General features: G+C 52.6%; 1 protein-coding gene across 4 annotated transcripts in view; it reads left to right on the plus strand.

Moving 5' to 3' along the window:
- Window positions 1-16184, plus strand: part of LINGO1 (leucine rich repeat and Ig domain containing 1) — a 515304-nt gene that overhangs the window by 296929 nt on the left and 202191 nt on the right. For all 4 annotated transcript variants that reach the window (XM_089781970.1, XM_089781969.1, XM_089781971.1 and 1 more), the window contains one exon: window positions 1132-1324. The gene's annotated coding sequence lies outside the window, so the exon portion shown is untranslated. The remainder of the gene's footprint in view (window positions 1-1131; window positions 1325-16184) is intronic.

Below are 16184 nucleotides of genomic sequence, written 5' to 3' on the forward strand. Positions count from 1 at the left end.
TCAAGGGAGACCCTTCGGGGTGGTTGGATTCAGGGCCTTCACAGAGCATGGCACGGCCCAGCTAGATTGCTCGGTGGTGTTTGGCACCACTGCCCATGGGAAACTGTTGATCCGGCTGTAAATCCGGGGCTTGACTGTACCATTAAGAACATGGGTGGAGGAGATGTGGAGCAGAGCCACCTTATCCCAGTGGCAGCTCTAGGAGGGGCCGTACCAACTCCTCCAACAAAGCCTGGGGTGGATATGCAGGCTGCACCATCCTTCTGGGAGGTGCTGGGCACTCTCCTGTCTGCATAGAGACCAGGCATGTCCTCAGCCCCTCTGGGGTCCCCTGCTTAGGATTGCAAGGAGGGAGCATTCTCCTTTGTGCAGGGATTGAGCCAGTTCCTGGGTGAGGACACAAACAGAGCTAGGCTCCCTGCTTCCCACCTCCAAATGGTCTATTCCAGATTAGACCAGGCTAGATCTGAAACAGCCAGTAGCAATGGTTTCCGGTGCCCTCTGGGCATGTATTTACCGTGAATACTCGGATGGCAAGAGTTAATGAAGCAGCAAACCATTGTTTTTAATGATTGAATTGAAGGTGTTCCTGGCAGGAGCTGGGGGTCCCATGCAACCCCAGCTGCCACAGCTCCTGTTTTAGCACCTCACTGAGTGTGATGTTACAAACACAGCCAAGACAGAGGTGTTTATTATGCCCTGCCTTTTAGACGTGTGCCTGCAACTCCAGGGGTATGGATTTCACACCAGAGCTAAGCCATTAGGGGACTCCCAGCTCTCTCCTAGTGTCAGTGGGGCACGGCTGGACGTCAAGCCAATTAGCAAAAATGCACTGGAAAGAGGATTTCTTGGCAAGGGAAATGGATTGCAGGTGGATTTTGGGGCCCTTTTCAGCATCATTTTCTCCAGTTTTCTAGCTCATGTTTCCCCCCATGCATCTGAAGAGATTTAAACCCCAGATTTCCCTAATTCTAGCCAAAATCTGAGCCTCTGAACCGAGGGAGTGGAACTGGAGTGACTGTCCAGCAGAACCACCATTTTCCTGGTTTTAGTGCTCTCGATCTTCTTTTGCATGACTTGACTCCTCCCTTTGGCAGAGGGTCACTCTTTCGGCGCTGTCCTGTTTTGCAGGGCAGCATGTCCAGACCCAGATGAGTTGCCACAGACACCGCAGCGCCGTGAGCAGGATTTCATGACCCCCTCGCTCAGCCGGGGCAGTCCCGTCATTCCGGCGTGAGGCTTCGAGGTCAGAGCCATCGTCTTCTTCCTCCGCTTGGGAGGTTGCCTGAGGCTGCGTGGCAAGGCCGCCCGGTCAGTCGAGACGGTAGGTACCCACTGTTTCTCATTTTTTCTCCTCTTCCTGTAGGGTTTCCTGTGCTGCAATGGGAAGGAATAGCCAGACCCCTGGGCATCCCTATGCTTTCCCTATGAGGAATGAAAGCTCCCAAGCCTGGCTCTGCTCCTGCCCGAACGTGGGGGTTTCCCCTGTCCACCTGGTGCTTCAGCCGGGCTTGGGGAGTACAGGCGGGGCTAGCCCTGCTGCACTCACCTGGCGCCCTGCCAGGGACGGAGCTGGCGGTGGGTACGCAGAGGGGAACGTGAGCGGGTGTGCTGCTCTGGCTAGGAGCCAGCGGGCGGGGGCACTCTGCTGCAGGCAGAGGCACGGCGGGACTCAGCCCAGCTCCTGGGCTCTCCTGCAGCCGGCAGCCAGACAGGTTAAAGGGGCCGGCTTGGGGTGAACTTCCCACTGGGCTGAGACAGCCCCAGCCCCGAGCCCTCCCCCGGTGCCATTTACGGAGGGTGGGGGATGAAGCTCCCCTCCCCCTGAGAATTATAACAGGACTTTGGTCAATCTAGAGCCACATGGTGATTAGAGGCCTACTTAGTTCCCTTTGCATGGGCCTCCACCACACTGCTTGGGAAACTCCCTCCGGCCTGCTCACCTGGCCCCATTCTTGTCTAGGGAAGCTCAGGCGGCTTATGGGGCCTTGGACGATCATGTAGCAAGAGAGGCTCAGACACTCCAAGCTGCCATACTCAACTGCTTGGGCCGGGAGCAGACTTTAGCCCCTTATTAGCTTGGTTCTTCTGGCTGGAGGCTGTTAATCTCGGAACATCCAGACTGTCAGCAAGTTACACCACAGGGTTGGAGGTGGGCTCCCCTGCTACACTTACCTCTAGTAGATATGCCCTTTGAGAGCATAAGGGTCTACCCTGTGGGCTTCTAAGGGTGCGTCTACACTGCACCTGTAACTCAAAGTAGCTTATTTCGTAATTTGACGCAGTCTACACAGCACCAAATTTCAAAATAACCCACTATTCCTAAACATCCCTTACTCCTCCTGGAACAAGGTTTACAGGGACATCGGACTAGCAAGTCTGTTCCATTTCGAAATAACAGGCGCACTCACAAGATGCAGAATAGCTATTTCAGGGTGCCTCTTGTATCTCGAAATAGCGCTGCCGTGTAGGCTCCTGTCCCAAACCGCTCCCCCACCAGCCCTTCGGTGGAAGCCGGAAGAGCTGGGGGAAGACAGAAGGCCCTGGTGGCTGGAGGATCCGGGGGAGGTGAGAGGAGGCCCCATTGGCATGGGGAGGGAGAGAAAGTCCCGCCGGATGGGACTCCCCCACCCTAAGCCCCTCCTCCCCCTGCAATCCTCCCACTCACACCCCTCCACTGCACCAGCCTCCATCCCTGAAGGACTCAGCCAACGCTGGGTAAGTCTTCTCATACTGCTATGTAAATCCATGACCTGCCCAGCCCTTGAATGCTGTATCCCCATCTCAAAAGGGTCTAGTAGAACTGGAAAAGGCACAGTGAAGGCAACAAAAATGATGAGGGGTATCGAACCGCTTCTGTATGAAGAGAGATCAAAAACATCAGGACAGTATATTTGAGAAAAGAGAGAACTTCAGGCTGGGGGAGTTGATAGAGGTCTATAAAATCAAGACTGGTGGGGAGAAGTAAATAAGGGTATGTCTACACTACAGCACTAATTTGAACTAACTTAATTCGAATTAGTTAATTCAAACTAAGCTAATTCGAACTAGTGAATCTAGACCTAAAAACTAGTTCGAATTAGCATTCTGCTAATTCGAACTAGCATGTCCACATTGAGTGGACCCTGAACCGAGGTTAAGGCTGGCCGGAAGCAGTGCCGGCAGGGCATCAGATTAGAACTTAGAGCATGGAGCTGCTGTCTCAGGCTAGCCGAGGGCTGTGCTTAAAGGGACCTGACCCCCACCCTGGACAGACAGTTCTCAGGGGTTCCCCACTTGCAAGGAGTCCTGGCCTGGAGTGCCCTGAGTGCCCACACTTGGCACATCACAGCACTCGGCCATCAGCCCGGCTGCACTTGCCGCAAGCTGCCATCCGGGGGTGGGGGATCAATCAGGGGGCTGCAGGAGAGCTTCCAGCCCGAGGAGCCACCCCAGTCCTCCCCATCGGGGGCTCGTACCCCATTCCTCCCTCATCTCCTTCCACTTACTCCTCCCTAGCCCCCCTTCCTGATGTACAAAATAAAGGACACATATGTTCAAAAATAGAAACTCTCTTTATTGAACAAAACTCGGGGAGACTGGGAAAAGGAGGTGGGAGAGGGTACGGCAACTAAAATGATCAGGGTTTGGAAGAGGTGCCATATGAAGAGAGGCTAAAGAGACTGGGACTTTTCAGCTTAGAAAAGAGGAGACTGAGGGGGGATATGATAGAGGTCTATAAAAGCACAAGTGGTGTGGAGAGGGTGCATAAAGAAAAGTTCTTCATTAGTTCCCATAATAGAAGGACTAGAGGACACCAAATGAAATGAATGGGTAGCAGGCTTCAAACTAATAACAGAAAGTTCTTCTTCACAAAGCAAATAGTCAACCTGTGGAACTCCTTGCTGCAGGAGGCTGTGAAGGCTAGAACTAGAACAGAGTTTAAAGAGAAGTGAGATCAAGTCATGGAGGTTGGGTCCATGGAGTGCTATTAGCCAGGGGGTAGAAATGGTGTCCGTGGCCTCTGTTTGTGGAAGGCTGGAGATGGATGGCACGAGACAAATGGTTTGGTCATTGTCTTCAGACCATCGCCTCCAGGGTCCATAGTATTGGCCACTGTTGGCAGACAGGCTACTGAGCTAGATGGACCTTTGGTCTGACCCAGTACGGCCATTCTAAGCTCAGGGCTTAGGATCGGGGATCTCACTGGACCACCCTGATTTTCATGCACACCTGCTCCTGGGTGGCCAGGCTGGCAGCTCTCCTGCCCTAGACGGCCACTTTCCTGTGCCTAGTGCGGAGGTCGTGGATGAGGTCCACGATCTCCACACTAGACCAGGCAGGCGCCCGCCTCTTGCAGACCTGGGCAGGCTCCCGAGAGCCGCTAGCCTGGTCCTGGGGAGAGGCGGAGGGCTGGGTGGCAGCGGGTGGCTGGCTCGAGCCGTGCCAGGTGCAGGGTCTGCTGGCTGGGTGCTGGAAGGCTTGCACCTGGCACGGGCACCGTAGCCAGCCCATGCCCCTTTAAGGGCTCCGGGGCCGGGAGGGGGGCAGACGAGTTTCCCTGGTGGTGCCCAGAGTGGCCACCAGGGCAAGCTGGGGAGGGCTAGCCTCCCACTAGTTCGAATTAAGTGGCTACACAGCCCTTAATTCGAACTAGTTAATTTGAACTAGGCGTTAGTCCTCGTGGAATGAGGTTTACCTAGTTTGAATTAAGCGCTCCAGTAGTTTGAATTAAGTTCGAACTAGCAGTTTGCATGTGTAGCGCCTATCAAAGTTAATTTGAACTAACGTCTGTTAGTTCGAATTAACTTTGTAATGTAGACATACCCTAAGGAAGTGTCATTTACCCCTTCACATAACGCAAGGACCAGCCGATGAAATTAGAAGGTAGCAGGTCTAAATCCAAGTGAAGGAAGTACTTCACACTGTCAACCTGTGGATCTCATTTCTGGGGGACGTGGCGAAGACCAGAAATAGAAATGGGTTCAAAAAGATAAATTTGTGGAGGATGCGTCTGTCAATGGCTGTTAGCTAAGATACTAAGGGACAGTCTTATGCTCTGGGTGCCCCATAACCACTGACTGACAGAAGGTGGGGTCGGGGTCCCTCGATAACTGCCCTGTTGTGTTAATTCCCTGTGAAGTACCTGGTGCAGGACACTGTCAGAAGACAGAATATTGACTCTCTGGACCTGTGGTTCGACCCAGGATGGCTGTTCTTGTGTTCTTCTGTCCTTCTGGCAAAGGGGGCAGTTACAATGGAAGGAGACCAAGCAGAAAGGGAAAGAAGGCCAATTCCTTAAAAGGCCTCCCTGCGGGGTGCAGGCGAGCTGGGCGTGCTCCGTGAACAGGTTGTAGTGGTGGGAGGGAGTTTTGTCATTAGAAATACAGTGTGGATGGCTGGGAATGTGATGACAGTGAAAACTGTGAGCTTATTTGCCTAGTGGGTGTGAAGGTGCCAGCTCTTCTGAGATATATACTATGGATTGTTTTTAGAGAGATCTCCGTGAGAGCCTGTGGTTGCAGTACGTGCTGTACCCGTGACATAGGGGATTGCAGGCGAGAGCTCCTGGAAGCTAAATTTAGATGAGAAGGCAAAAAGCTTAAATCTGGGTCTTTGATGGCAGCTTTCAGTGATGGGGAGGAGTTCCAGGGCTGGAGACAGCAAAGGAACTGGCAGGGTGTCACCGTGTGCCTGTGTGTGATGGGGTGAGGGGCAGCGGGCGGGCAGCATGCTCTGGGGGTGTGCTGTAAGGAGGAGATACAGCCACGTACCAGGTGGGCTGACTGCCCCGAAGGCTGGCTATGCCAGGGGGTGTGTTCAAGTGAAGGGATATGTAATCTGGCATTTGCCTTGTGCCCGGCACAGGGGTTGCCTTCAGCTAGAGACTTTCCGCAGCCCACAAGTTACATCTGAGCTGGGGGACAGAAACACCAAACAGGACGTGAAGATGAGCCTGTTCCTCAGCATTCCCACAGGACAACGCAGCGACGCCGGGCCGCCAGCACCTCACCAGCCACGGCCTCTGAATGCACTGCCAGGCGCAGAGCTGCTACCACTCTGCCTTGCCTAGACTCTAGCGCTCGAGGCTTCCCACAAGCCCTTGCTGCCAGAAGTTCTCTGTTCCAGGAATCACATTCGGCCCTGACTGAAGTGACTGCCAGGCCTGTCCCAGTCAAAATGGCACCTGCTCATGCGGGGCTGTGGCCCCGAGAGGAGTTGGCCAGTCTTGTTCCCACCCTGAGGAGTGCAGATAGTCGGGAGGCCATGTGCCTCCTTCACGCTTCGCCACCAAACCTTTGCGAAAGTCAAATCCTCCCACCACGTCCGTGGCTGCCTTATCTCCACGTTTTCAGCAGCTCCAATGCTTCTAAATCGTGAGAACTGGAACCTTGCCTTGTGCCCCACCTCTCTGCTTCCCCCGCCACTGTGACCCTCCCTTCTCCACCCAAGGAGTCAGTAGGGGACACCAACTCCCCCTCACAATCTCGCCCTCTCTGACAGCAGGCCAGCACTAACTGGATAAAGAGCTGGGCTAACGCTGAAAGCGAGACTGTTGGCTCAGCTTACAGTCTCATTGCATTGACTCTGCAACAAGGCGTTTATGGGATTAGGGCTGGTGAGACTGCTGCAGGCAAAGACAAAGCAGACTTGTCCTCTAAGAAGCCATGGCAAAAAGGCTTGCCCCGTTTAACTGCCATGATCCTTCGGGCGTGGGTTCACCATTTGCTGAGTGGGGATTAGAACCAACAGGGCCCATCCTGCAGCCAACACTCTGGCAGAGTGGGAGTGGGGCTGGGCATTGTGCCCCATATCAGGGGGGCGCAGTGACTCAAAGGAAGGTTCTGTGCAGTAGGGCCCCATCCTTGGCAGCATGGGCCACCTGGGAAGACGGGCTATTCAGAAGACAAGTTTCACAGCCTGGCTTGGGTGGGGGGCAGTGGAAGTGAAGAGCTCCGGAGATCGGGACAAGAAGAGAGAAGGATGCCTCGGGGAATAGGGAAGGGAAATACCTTGGGGTCAGCTTTGCTCATGCATGGAAAGGAGGCCAAATAATTCATAACCATCTGTGACGGCGGGTTGGGGGTCCCCCGTCTCCTGCACCCCGAAATGGCACAAACAGACTGCACCAGCCGGTGGAATAGAGGAAATTTATTGCCTCTCCAGGATACAGCACAGCACAGATGTAATCTGGTTACAGAGCTGGGCTAGGATGCCTCAGGCCCCCTTGAGATGGGGGAGACTGGGCCCCTAAACTCCAGCCCCTTCCCTAGGCTGTCTCCTCCATGCTCTCAGACAGTAACTAACCTCACTCTTCCAGCCCTGCCCCCCAGCCAGGGCAGCATTCCACCTTCCTTTGTTCCTCTCCATGAGGGGTGTCTGGCCATACTGGTTGCATAGTGACTCATCCTGTTTTGCTGGGTCGTGGTACCCACGGCAGCTAGTGGGGGTTACCCCCGAGCCAGCAGCATAGAAACCAGCCAGGTACCCCCACTACGTCACACCATCTAAGATTGGGTCCGAGTCAGAGGGCATAGTAAGGACATGGGGATGAGAAATTCCTCCGTCCCAACATGTCCTTTGCTTTTAGACTGTTGTCATGGGGAGCCCTCTATTCTCAGGTCAGACCGGCTCACCTGGACTGAGAACGAACTGATATCCAAATACTAAAAGATGCCTCACTGAGGACATGCAAATACATCACTCTCCTCCCCTCCCACAGCCGTGACAATGGTGTGGTCCAGGACTGTCTGTTAAGTAGCATCCCTTTTAGCTCCTGAAATCTTTGACCACTCTGTTTGGTTGAATATCCAGGGTTGCTTAATAAGAGAAGAAAGAACATGAATTATTTATCCACCAACTTCATCCCAGCTTCCTGCATCCTGACATGTAACCATGTCAACATTTTTGCCACCTAAGTGGTCATGGAAACTGACATGCAAACTCCTGTGCTTCCCAATACACTTTCTACACTGACGTGAGATTGTGCTTGGCAGATGTCACTACTCTCCTCTGCTTTTGATGATAATATTGTTTCCACATTAACGAATGTAATTCAAAAGATGTGGAAGGGGAGGGAGGTTCAGAGAGAATGCGACAGAGAAAAAGAATTGGAATCAAACAAAATATAGACTGGAATGTGTTGTCCAGATTTCCTTGCCTGTTGGATGGGAAGAGCCACCTAGAGCTCTCCTAGCTGTGCCACTCGTCCCCAGATGCACAGTATTAAAAATCTGCCAACACTCCCACCCAGCACAGGCTGAACATGTGATGAATCTGACCAGTGGTCTTACTGTTCCAACAACGCGAGGACACCATGAGCATTGTTACATCTGCTTTGATATGTGCCATGCACTTTCATGACCACAAACTCCAGGCCTCTGTGTGTGAGACCTGTTGAACCTCAGCTCTGATTGTAGAGCTGATCAAGTCTGGATCAAGCTGTTTTATTCGAAAGGGGTATCAAAGGGTGGCCAAAGCAAGGGGCACGTGTAGACTGAGTGTAAGAATCTTACCCTGTCAGTCGCCCAGCAGGAGAGCTGCGTGGAGGAATGTGAGCTGAAGCATGAGTTTCAGCTCTTTGTCCTCTGAGCTGCTAGGAACTGGCTGCGTCTCAGCCCACCTAGACCAGTGGTGGGCAACCTAGGCTAGTGAGCGGGCCACAAGTGTCCCTCTATCTCAGTGGACTGTGAGATTGTCGTAACCAAGACGGTCTCCTGGGCTAGGGTAGTTTTGCTAACCACGTTTGCATACCTAGAACCTGCAGGGGGGGGGCGATTGAACTGTAGCAGCGCTTTGATTGGATGCAGCGGGAACACACGGCTCTTACAATGGGCACACGTGCCTGTGGTTTATGTGCAGATCACCCGTAGAAAGAACACTATGCGGATGGACACCAGTGGAGTCTGGCAACCGTGCATGTGGGCTACAGTCCCATGGGCCACGCGTAGAACCCCGATGGGCTGCACGTGGTCCTGGGCTGCAGCTTGTCCATCACGGATCTAGACTCTAGTCCCGGACAGTCCCATGAGGGATGGCTAGGGGAGGGCAGCGGCGGGGTGAGCAATTCATTTTGCGGCTGCAAACAGGGTGAGAAGCGATGCGCTACAGGGGACCTCGCCTCGCTCCTCCCCTGAGGGTGCCGCAGAGGCACAGGGACTATGTGCATCTGGACAGAAAGTGAGATCCCCCCAGCACGTGTTCAGGCCTGGCTGCAGAAAGAGGGGGGTTAGCTCCCTGCGGACCAGCCAGCCGGCCGAATCCTTAGCAGTCTGCCAGCCAGTCCCCTCCGGCCACAGAGCTCAGCCATGCTTCAGAGACATTGAATGAGAACAGGGCTGTTGAGATTTTATGCAGTGGACCCCCCCTTCAGTTAAAGATGGTGGGGATTGAACTCAGGAGGCAGCCTGGGGGGAGGATCCGGGGGTATTTATCCTTCAAGGAACTGTCCCAGGCTTTTTTGGCAGCAGTGGGAGATTCTTTCACCCACCAGCTTGCAGGCTCCTAGGCAGGACTAAGGAGCCTTCTGTCTTCTGCTGAGTCATTTACCTTTGGCTTCCTTTCTCCCATTCTGCTCTCCCATCTGCATCAGCCGCTAATGGAACAGGCCGGGAGAGACCCAATCCGTACAGTAATTAAATTTACTTAGAGGATATTCAGCTGGAGTAATGAGAAGTTTAATTCAATGATTAGTTTTTTCTTTCATTAATTAAAAATGGAACAATAGCACAATTACAGTGGGCTGGACTGATTCTCCTCTTCGGGGGACCCTGCTGGAAGAGAGGGAGGTTGTTCTTTTCTTGTCCCTTTCTGGAGATCTGTTCAGCTCCTCTCAGTCCTGCGCCTGTCTGGGCCCCTCTCCAAAGGCAGGGACAGACCAGGGTGAGTGTGCGTCCGAGTGCATGTGCCTGGCCAAGGCTGGAGCTGCATGGCCTGGCTGGAGGTGACTGGGGACTGACATAGGCCATCAGGAGCTGAGCCTTGCGCTCCTCTGGGCTGGTTCAGGGATTCCAGCTTCAGAGCGCACTGGAGCTTTCTCAGGCAGTGGGCTCTGCCCCCAGAGGCTGTGGCAGGCCGGCCCCAGGCCTGAGGCCTGGTGCCTGGAGCTGGGTGGGACTCCGGAGTGGCGTGGGATGGCACGTGTGTGGTAGTGGAGGTCTCTGGGAAGGCATGTTGGTGAGCAGAGGGCACCTCACCATGTGGAAGTCGTCCCTCGGGCAGATGTTGGGTGTGATGGTCTCTGGGCTGGGGATGACCTGGGTGGTGGCCTCTCGAAGGGTGTGGGGCAGCTAGTTTCCTGGACTATGTTGGACAGCAGCCCCTGGCAGCTGGAAAGGGGATGGCGTATGACAGGGGAGACTGGTTGTGTGGGGTTCTGGGGCAATGGGCAGGCTGTGGAGCTCTCTGGAGGAGGGGGGGGGGCCTTCCTGACATGGAGCGGTGGTGGACACTGCTGGGCGAGCACCCAGGGCAGAGGAGCCTGAAAAGCTTTGCCAGCTCTTGCCTTTGCAGACCCTGATAGGCTGCCTACGTGGAGAGACCATGGGGGATGCTTCAGGTGCCAGAAAACAGCTGCAACCTCCTCCTATGGGAGCGGTGAAGCCCAGGAAGTGGCTGGTGCTCACCCGGGAGCAGCACGGCCAGACGCACTGATGCAGCATCTCAACCTCTGCCAGTGGGGCTCCAGGGAGCTCCCGGCACAGTGGGGAAACCTGAGGGTGGCCCAGCAAGGCCAGCCCTACCCCCCGTCGCTCTGGGTGCTCACACCCAGGCTAGCACAAGAAGGTGTGACTGACCTTTGGGCATAGGCTGGGCCAGGGGAGCAGGGCCTCATGGGGACTTCAGCACGTTGTGGTGAACACTGGGCCAGTGGAGTCATAACCGTGGGCACTGCTGAGTTCAGCCTGTCCCAGGCTGTGCGGTCCGTCAGTTGCCCAACACGTCTCTGTTGGAAGTTTGTGTGACTCGAGCCCCCCACAGGTCAGCAGAGGTCCGGGACAGCAGCGGGGTTGTTGTGCTTAAACCACAGACATGGGGTTGTGGGTGGGGTGGGGTTTGACTTTGGCCTGGTGGGGGCCCAGGGACAGTTCAGCTGACAGACCAGGGAGGGGAACAAGCCCTGGGAAGTGAGCTATAAGGCGCCGAAGCGCCTCAGGGTTTGCTATCGCCCAGGGAGGCTTCTGCTGTCTCTGGGTCGCAAGTGAGTGTCTGGTGACACTGTGAGCCAAGCCCATTCACGTAGACTCGGGTCAGTTTGGAACAAACTCCGGCCAAGCTCTGTAACTCCAGCTGCTGCCTCCGCTGCTGCTATCCCTGTAGGCCGCTGGGCCACGTCTGGGGCCCGGCCTCTGCCCACAGGCAGCCTCCAGAGGCAGGCTTAGAGGGGAGGCTACAGCAGGGAAGGCACGGAGGCGTGCAGCGGCGCAGGGCATTGAGAAGCTGTGGAAAATTGTTTTCCGAAGGGCTTGTCTGATGAGACTTATGGCCTGCGAGCAATGAACGCTCTTCTCACACACCTCAGCACAGGGCGGGCCCTGGCAGGTTGAGTGCCTTTCTGCCTGAGTGCCGGCGTGTACATGCTGCTAGACCTGAGAGGCCACTTGTCCCTCAACCTGAGGAGGGAACTCAGCTCAGCCCATCAGCCTCTTTCATTTTCTTCTTTGCTAGCAAATTAGAGGAGCTGCACTCTTGGGCAGGTGGATGCTCTGCTCTCTCTGGGTGCGTCTAGATGGCCGGCTTTTTTGGAAAAAAGTGTCCTTTTTTCGAAAAAACTTTACCCACGTCTAGACTGCTGCTGCATTCTTTCGGAAGTAAATCGAAAGAATGCGGCAGTTTTTTTGACCGCAGAAAACCTCGTTTTACGAGGAAGAATGTCTTTTTTCGAAAGTGCTCTTTTGAAAAAAGGCGCTACGTAATGCAAACTGTGCTTTTTCAAAAGAGAGCATCCAGACCGCCTGGGTGCTCTCTTTCGAAAAAGCGGCTTGCTTTTTACAACCAAAATACTGGTTGTAGTCTAGACGCTCTTTTTCAAAAGAGGCTTGCAGTCTAGACGCTCTTTTTCAAAAGAGGCTTGCAGTCTAGTTGTAGCCTCTGTGTTTCAGTCTCTCCTCTCCTTTGCTCTCCCTCCTTCTATTCTGTTTCCTCCGCCTTAGCCTTATTCTGCCACATTTCTCCATTTTCTTTTTTTCTCTCCAGCCTCAGTCCTTTTCTTCAGTGTTCTTCATCTGTTCCCCTCTCCTGAACTCTCAGGGCCTGACTTGATTACATTAATAGATGGATGAACAGGCCTTGAAGGGATGAGAGACAGTTGTAGGGCAGGGAGAAACGCTGCTAAGAATAGTCCCTTGGGTAGGGGCCTTCCCCCGTTTGTACAGAAGTAGCTTCATGGCTCTATATCAACCCAGACTGGGGAAGGAAAAGGGGATGGGACCAGGCCCAAGAGGAGGGAGAGAAGAGAGAGTGAGAGAGTAGAGAGGGCATGGCCAGGGTATGCTTCACTACAGCTCCTCTCTGTGTGGGTCTGTAGGGAGTCACAAAAGGCAGAGTAGGACATAGAGCGGCCCTGTGGCTGCTCTAACTTACACTGAGCTTAGCAGCCTCCCTCCTCTTCTGCCTCCCCCCCCCCCCCGGCCGAAAACACAGGAGCATTAGTAGCTGCGATTTGGAGTGGTGGATTTTAATATGGAACAGCAGTTAGAGTATGTCTACACTGCCACCCTAGTTTGAATGAGGGTGGCTAATGTAGGCATTCGAACTTGCAAATGAAGCCCGGGATTTAAATATCCCAGGCTTCATTTGCATGGTCCCGGCCGGGCGCCATTTTTAAATGCCCGTAGTTCGAACTACACGCGACATGGACTAGGTAGTTCGAATTAAAGGTCCTAATTCGAACTACTGTTATTCCTCCTGCAAGGAGGTTTAATGGTAGTTCGAATTAGGAGCTTTAATTCGAACTACCTAGTCCGTGCCGCGTGTAGCCGTGGGCAGGTAGTTTGAACTACGGGCATTTAAAAGTGGCGCCCGCCCGGGAACATGCAAATGAAGCCCGGGATATTTAAATCCCGGGCTTCATTTGCAAGTTCGAATGCCTACATTAGCCACCCTAGTTCGGATACCCTTAGTGGGATTTTACTTTTATTATTTGGTTGCTTGGCTTGGAATGTGATTGGAAAATATGGTATCAGGTTGTTCTCCCTTGGTGGTAATTATTTTATCCTGCTCAGGGCTCTTCTGGCCCGCCCCCAACAACTCCCTTCAAAGCCAAGGTGTATCTGCATGCACATTCACCCGAGCAAGCAGCAATCACCTTCTGCACACTCCGCTCTTCCCTGCTGAGCCTTCTGCTCACCGGGCTTGCCAATAGCAGAAGTGCGCCGTGCCACGCCGAAGCACCAGGGCAGGTGGAGGGGCAGAGAGCGAGGGGATTAATAAAGGGAATTTAAAGCAGCGCATCTGGTTGGTGAGACCTGTGGGGCTGAGGGCAAGAAAAGGGAGGGCAGAATTGTGGATGCGCTTGCAGAATTATGCTAGTGCCACAAGTGTTCCTTTAAACATCTCAGCATTTCTGAGTTCCCTGGGACAGATAAGCAAGGGCCAGGGAAAGGACTGAGCCTCTGAGTAGCTATGAGTAAACATATGCAGCGTATCAGCTGCGGTTCTGTGAAGAGCTCACTAATCCGCCTTTGTTCTGGGGGTTTATTTAGACCACTTGATGGCGCCCCTTACCAGTCACTAGTGGGAACAAGACAGAAGGGGCCGCAGCCTCCGAATTCCGAGCCAGCTGTGCCGGGGGTGGCACAAGCCATCCGTTTGGGAGGCAGCCTGGGAGTTCGATCAGACCCAATTCCCAGGCAGCGGATCTAAAATTAAGATTAACTTGTAAACTGCTGAGTAATTTGTCATTTGTCTTCTACTTTGCTGACAGTTTGGAAACATGCTAGGGTTCCCAGGTGTCTGGTATTCAACTGGACGGTCCATTTTTTGCACCCTCTGTCCAGTAAAAAAAATTCAGAAAATACCAGACATATGCAATGTCCGGTATTTTCTGCTTTTCCAGCTGGGTGCCCAACGGAAGCCTGGCGGGGGCGGGAGGAGTGGCTGGGGAGGCGGGGCCGCGATCGGCACGGGGAGGTTCATGTAGTTAAAATATATGATGTAGACTGTTGATTGTTTATAATAAAGTTCCGATTCAGTGTTAAGCATAGGTGTGGTGGGTTTGTTTGGATTTTTTTCTCAACAAATTTTTAGCACGTGCGTTTGGAATTTTGGGGGGAAACCATCTAGAAAACCTAGAAACATTCCCCCCCCCCCCCCCTCCAGCTAGGGCAAATGAACGGCTCTTGTTGGGGACAGAACTTATATTAGGGCTCCTTCTCCCCATTGGAACTTATTTCTTCTCTCCGCTGTTTCTGCTGCATAAGCGCACTTGGATGAAACAGGAGTCCCTGTGCTCTGAGGGAGGCATCCCAGTAGGGAGGGGTAGAAGTGCTGGATATCAGGGAGCTCCCAGCTAGAGCAGTGCCGCAGGAATCACTGCAGGAAGGAGGAGAGCCCGCTGTTGTGTGGGAGCTGCCAATGTTTTCAGTCCCACCTGCCCCCAGGAGGAGTCATCTAGGGATAATTGTAGGCGCATTATCAATTGTAGTTCCTGCTCCAATCCCAGTTTCTCCCAGCAGGCATCATTGTGGAAAATGGCGTAGGAGCGCCCGGATCAGAACATCCAGGCATTCTCACTGTGCTCCCGCACGCACCCTGACCCCTTGTGGGAAGTGGCTTTTTAGCAGAAAAGGGATTTTAAATTTGGCCATAAATATTTGCTGTGGGTGGAAGACTGAAATGCGAGTACCGGTTCACAGTTAGTCCCTCCTCCTCCTGGATTAAACAGAGTAAAGAAATATAACTTTTTAGCCCTTTAAAGTCATAGAATTGTAGAAATGAAAAAACTTAATAAAGCAGATAAATTTAGTTGTTTCTCAGGTCTGAGTACTTCCCCAGGCTCCTCCAGATGGAAGACAACCTTGCTTTGCTTTTTTAAATACAGTTTTGCAGGCCGTGTAGCTATCAAGCGGGCCCTTTGGTTTATGCTGGATGTTACTTGATAGGGTTATTATGATATTTCTGGAGTCATTATGAGATGCATCCGAAAGCCTCTCTGTACTCTGTACTGGAATGAGACTGCGTAAGTTTCCGTGCCCATTTGCACAATAAAGCACTAAAGAGGCCTGTTGAGCGAATGATTGGAGCTGTAAAATGTCCCCTGGATCCATATTTTAAAACTTTGCTAAATATATATGAGTTCATAAAGAAGCCAAGTCAATAATATGCCAGTAAAAAACTCATTCAGTGCATATGTGCACAATAGATTCTGTCAGCTTGGAGAAATATTCATTTAGCACTGTCAGAAATTCCCTACATGACACTGAGCAAGTTACTTCACGTCTCTGTGCCTCAGTTTCCCCAACTGTGACATGGAAGTAGCCCCTCCTCTCAAAGAAAAGTACTGTCTTTCCAACGCAGCATCAGAATTACCCACTCATTTGGGATATCTCAGGTTTTGGGATGTCTGATCTGAAGACTCAAGTCAAATAAAAGTAATGAACCCCCTCTGTGCCATTTGAAGTCAATGGGAGCTGCAGATACTCAGCCCCTCTGAGAATCAGGCTCATCATGATTTGATGTGTGCATCTCTACCCTGAGCTATCCAAGATGATATGCCACTCTTGAAAATGTAGACCTCCCAGGGCTCATCATGCCAAGATGGCTTACCCGAATTCCAGATCTGGCGCTGTGCCATCTCGCAAGGTTTCCTTCGTCAGTATTTGTGTTTCGTTTTTGGATACTGGTGTAGAGAGTGCTAAAGAAGAGGAAAGCACGGTTATTATGAAGGGGACAGCTAGACTAGATGTTTTTGTCGGAAAAAAGTACGCAAAATGTGCACCGTATTTTGTGTACCTTTTTCCGATTGTTTTGTTAGAAGAGGCTTTTCTGAGATTTGGCTCGTCTAGACTGGGCCAAATGTCAGAAAAAAAACCCTCTTTTGAAAGCCCCCTTCTTCCTCGTAGAATGAGGAATACAGGGGCTTCCGAAAGAGCACATTTTCTCTTCTGCAAAAAAAGTGGAAGATCAAATGCATTCCCTGGTCACAGCGGAGTTTTTTCAGGATACCTCTGGTATCCTGTTACTTTTGTTATTTGACTTGAGTCTTC

The sequence above is a fragment of the Pelodiscus sinensis genome, chromosome 14, assembly GCF_052426305.1.
Source record: "Pelodiscus sinensis isolate ZL-2025 chromosome 14, ASM5242630v1, whole genome shotgun sequence".
In the NCBI taxonomy this organism is placed as follows: Eukaryota; Metazoa; Chordata; order Testudines; family Trionychidae; genus Pelodiscus; species Pelodiscus sinensis.